The sequence below is a fragment of the Porites lutea genome, chromosome 5, assembly GCF_958299795.1.
Source record: "Porites lutea chromosome 5, jaPorLute2.1, whole genome shotgun sequence".
Classification (NCBI taxonomy): Eukaryota; Metazoa; Cnidaria; class Anthozoa; order Scleractinia; family Poritidae; genus Porites; species Porites lutea.
The window spans coordinates 44,250,678-44,255,677 of NC_133205.1; the positions used below are offsets into that span (position 1 = coordinate 44,250,678).

Sequence of the window (5,000 nt, forward strand, 5' to 3'; positions counted from 1 at the left end):
CCTGCTCAGGAACAAGAGCAACAAGAGCAGATACGCGACCAAGAACAGGCCCGCGAAGAACCGAGGCAAGAATCTTCATCCGCAGAAGTACCCCCCCCGGTGCTGTCCCCCCCCTCACCGGATGACTCGGATATCCTGGACTCACAGGGGCTGGTAATTTTACGTAGCCTCTTTGGCAGTGATGACAGCTTGGATGCCTTCTCTATCCCCCCCGATGACCCCCCTGACAACTCAACCCCCGCTGAGGATGACACTAATGCTGGTGCTGACGATGATGATGATATGAGCTCTGATGACGATAATGATAATGATGATGGTAGTGAGGAGGGTAGTGAGGATGGTAATGATGTTAACGACGATGATGATGACGATGACGATGATGATGACTATGACGATGCTGTGGCCGAGAAGGAAGCCGCTGACCATACTGAGGAATCCCAGCCCTTATTTTCCTCTACGGAGGCCGAGCCGACCGTAGAACCGACAGTCCCCCCGGACCCCCCTATCCAGCAGGAACAGTCTGGCTTCGGGCCGATGCGCTCTGGTCGCCGTTCGTCCCGACGCCATCCAGCTCCGATGCCGGAGCCCCTATTGGCCCTGCACAGGAGGGCCACTCATCCAACTCCTGTGCCGTCAGGGAGAGCGGCTAGGGACTTATCCGCGGTTTCCGCGGATTCCCTGTCTGCTCCCCCTTCTACTTCTTCTGATCACGGTAACGATCCTGGGCCGGTCACTTGAATTTTTACGCCTTCAATTTCAAGATAGTGACCTTAAATTCTCGGGGTTTTGATCGCAAAGCCGATCTGATCTTTGATCTTGTGCGTGCAAACTATGATATCGCGTTTTTTCAGGAGTCGCTTATTTCTACTGATCAGCAGATTAAGTCCCTGTCTGCTCGCTGGTCCGGACCTAGTTTCTGGTCCCCTGCCATAGGTAGACAGGGCGGGATTTGCGCTCTTTTTCATCCTTCATTCGAGGGTAAATGTCTTTCGTGGCGTAAAGATTCAAGCGGTCGTGTTCTTAGTTTTTTAATTGATTTTTCTGGCTGTCAAATTAACCTTCTTGGTATTTACGCTCCTACTAATCCGACTGAACGTAAATCTTTTTTTGAAAATCTGCATGAATTTTTTATCCCGGCAGGTAGCACTATTATTTGCGGCGATTTTAACGGTTACGTTAGTGATCTGGATAAATTCGGTGGTAATATTTCTATTTGTCGCGCTATTTCAGATTTCAAAGAGCATTTTCACTTAATTGATATCTGGCGTAAACAACACCCTAAGTCACGCGAGTTCACCTGGTTTAATTCCGATTTCTCTATAGCTAGTCGCCTGGATAAATTTTATGTTTCTTCTGATCTTGTACAGTTTATTTCCTCCTCATCTATTCGTCCGTGTTGTTTTTCCGATCATGACCTCGTTGATCTTGTGATCGATCTTTCTCAATTTTCCCCCCAAGGCCCCGGTTTATGGAAATTCAATAACTCTTTGCTAGCCGACGCCGATTTTTGCGACCACTTATCGTCCCGTATTTCAGATTTAGCTAATTGTATTTCCCGATTTTCTTCACTTAAAAATTGGTGGGAGTTTCTTAAGCTCAGTCTTAAGGAGGAGTGTATAAATTTTGCTAAGCAAAAACGTACCGAATTAAATCGTGAGAAGGTTACTTTGACAAACCGCTTAATTCTATGTAAACAACTCTTAATTCAAGGTGATGCCTCAGTCTCGGCTGAGATCATCGCCTTGGAAGCTCGCCTTTTTGCTTTATTTAGTTTAGAAATTGATGGAGTTAAGACGAGAAGTAGGGCCCGTTGGATCGAAGAAGGCGAAAAGCCTACTCGGTATTTTTTCCGTTTAGAACGAGAACGAATTGAGAAAAATCGCGTAATTTCCATGCATGATTCAAATGGTAATGAGGTTACCTCCCGTGCTGACCTTGACCGAGTGCACGTGGAGTTTTACACTCAATTGTTTTCTGAAGAACCTGTTGACATGGCCTGTCAACAACATTTATTTTTTCAACTGAATACTAAGCTTACTCCTGATGAATCTTTTTCTTGCGACGGGCCTATTTCTCTTGAAGAACTCGCCGAATCCGTTAAAAGTTTATCCCTAAATAAATCTCCCGGACCCGATGGGTTTACTTTAGAATTTTACTTAAAATTTTGGCATCTCTTAGCTCCTTTGTTGTGTCGTTTGTATAATTTCTGCTTCACAGAGGAATGCTTACCTGAATCCTTGCAAACCAGTGTAACGCGCTTGATTTTTAAAAAACGCGGTGACGTTAAAGATTTAAAGAATTGGAGACCTATCTCACTTTTAAACACCGATTATAAAATTTTGTCTAAGGTTATTACCTTGCGGTTATCTCGTGTTTTGGGTAGCCTTGTTGACCCGGATCAGACCTGTTCTGTTCCTGGTCGCTCGATTACCTCTAATGTCACCTTATTACGCGATGTTCTAGATTATATTGAGCGGACGAATGAATCTGGTATTCTTGTTAGTTTAGATCAAGAAAAGGCTTTCGATCGTGTAAATCATTCTTTCTTATTCCGCCTCCTAGAGCATTTAGGCTTCGGACCTAGCTTCGTTAAATGGGTTCACACACTTTACACTGGTGCAAACATGCGTATCATTCTTAACGGATATCTTTCTGGCAAAATCGAATTAAAGAGAGGTGTTCGCCAAGGCGACCCTCTCTCTCCCTTACTTTATGTTTTGTGTGTAGAGGTCTTGGCCTCTCAAATTCGTTCTTCTCCTTTTATTTCTGGGTTTCTTTTACCAGGTTCTGGTGGCGCGCATTTCCGTGTCCGCCAGTATGCAGACGACACAACCACCTTTCTTAAAAATGTTTCTTCTTTAGTACAATTATTTAATTTAGTTTCTATTTATGAGAGAGGGTCGGGTGCAAAATTAAATCGTTCCAAGACTGAGGCCATGTGGCTCGGCGCGTGGAGATCGCGCGCGGACGAGCCGCTTGGCCTCACATGGGTTAAGAAAATGAAGGTGTTAGGGGTATGGTTCGGAGTTATCCCAGTTGAACAAGATAATTGGTCATCTAAGTTAACTAAGCTTGAAAAATCGATTAATTTGTGGAAATCTCGTTCTCTCTCTTTATTAGGTAAATGTCTCATTGTTAATGTAATCGGTCTTAGTAAATTCTATTATCTAGCGCGCGTTCTTTTACTTCCTGAATGGGTATCTCGTAGAGTCAACCAGCTTATCTGGCCCTTTATATGGGGCTCGAAAATCGAAACTGTTTCTCGTAAATCGTGTTCTTGTAGTGTTCCTGAAGGAGGTCTCGGCCTCACCAATTTTCCTCGTAAATGTGAAGCTTTACGCGTTTCGTCTCTCGTGGCTACTCTTAACGATCCAGATGATAAAAGTTTCTTTTTGTGTAAGTATTTTGCCGGGTGGCACCTAGCTCGTTTTCTTCCTCAATGGTTGCCTCTAAGAGATAATTCTTCGCCTCATTCATTTAATCCTACTAGCTTTTACTCTTCTTGTATATCGACTTTATCGCGCCTAGACTTAACTTTCGTTCCGCTTACTACTAAGGCTATTTATAACGCGCTAAACAAAAACTTTTCTCCGCCTTCTCTACACCGCGCATGGGTCCCCTTCCTCGGCCCAGGCTTCTCGCTTCGCGATCACTGGGCCAAGGTGAGGGACTCCCTGTGTGATAATCGCGTTAATGATCTTTTCTGGTTAATAACCCTTCGGGGTATCAAAGTTCGCGATGCTTTGTACCGTTGGGGATATATACGTTCTAGTCAGTGTGCGGTATGCGGCCGGAGGGAGACAATTGATCATTGTTTTCTTAACTGTCCTCGTGCTAAAAGAGTCTGGGCTCACTTTCGTCCCCTCCTTTCCGCTGTAACTGGTTCTCGATTCCTTGTTAATCTGCTTACTATTTTCTTCTTCGCCTTTCAATGTGATCCTAAAAAGAGTCTTATCGCGCGTTTTATTATTAAGAATATCGTTTACTCAGTCTGGATGTTTCGCAATAAGAGCACTTTTTACAACGGTCGCGAAGATGCTTCCGCGCTCATTAAGTACGCGCTCCATTCTATCAAGGGAAGGGTGAAATTAGACTTTCACCGCCTCCCTCGGGAGAAATTCGTGCGCACCTGGGTAGACCCAGGCTTCTGCATCATTCGCAACGATATTCTTGTCTTCTGTTTCTAGTATAATTCCACTTTGTATAACTTTAGGTAGTAGTTGTTTCTTCTGTACATAGCGAGTTTATAAGTGAATAAAGTATGTGGTTTTTATAAAAAAAAAAAAATCTGTTCTTATCAGCTTAATATCTGATACGCTGCTCATTGAGCAGCTCATATATTAAACTGATTTTTGGAATTGGGCTGTGGAAAGGAGGCTTGCCTCGTCCCAGCCACGGGTTGCCTCGGTATAGCACTACCTCCGAGTGCGGCCCACTTCCCCTTGGGGAAGAAATATTCAATTAATAAGAGACATGTATTTCTATATTTTTTTCCTGTGCTTGTTTTTTCAACATCTGGGTACCCTGTGGCTCACTGGTGTCCCCCGCGTCAGGCTTCTATTTAGGCGAGCCGTCGGTCACATAACTGGAGTCCTGTGGCCGTCTGGACTTGCGCAGTTACCACAAGGGCCCTAAGAGGAAAGCAGTTTTTCCGCTGCCGGTCGTTGGTCCTAGCTTTTCATACTTACCTGACGCGGGAGGCACTGTGATCAAGGAGGCAGTCCTCTCAAGGTGAGGCCCTCTCATTGCACTTCGATTGGGTTGACCCTTGCGATTACCCCAAATGTGGGTAACTCGAGCGTATAATTTCTGGTAGTGGGGACCTGCGTTCGCGCTAGTCCCCGGTTTAGTAGTAATTATTGTATCTAGCGCGGTCCACAGGTTATTGAAAAACACGCGCGCCAATGATACAACTGGTAACGTGCGCGCGTGTGATTGTTTCACATACAGGTGATCGATCGATACAAACAAAACAGCACAGAGAAAGAGAAGAAGAGAAG

At 44.8% G+C, this 5,000-nt stretch overlaps 2 non-coding genes across 2 annotated transcripts; both read left to right on the forward strand.

Moving 5' to 3' along the window:
• Window positions 1–4,254: 4,254 nt before the first annotated feature.
• Window positions 4,255–4,441, forward strand: LOC140939447 (U2 spliceosomal RNA). Its single transcript, XR_012165796.1, has one exon. It is a non-coding gene; the product is annotated as a U2 spliceosomal RNA (small nuclear RNA).
• Window positions 4,442–4,680: 239 nt separating this feature from the next.
• On the forward strand, window positions 4,681–4,844 carry LOC140939873 (U1 spliceosomal RNA). The gene has a single exon (XR_012166192.1). It is a non-coding gene; the product is annotated as a U1 spliceosomal RNA (small nuclear RNA).
• The last annotated feature ends 156 nt before the right edge of the window (window positions 4,845–5,000 follow it).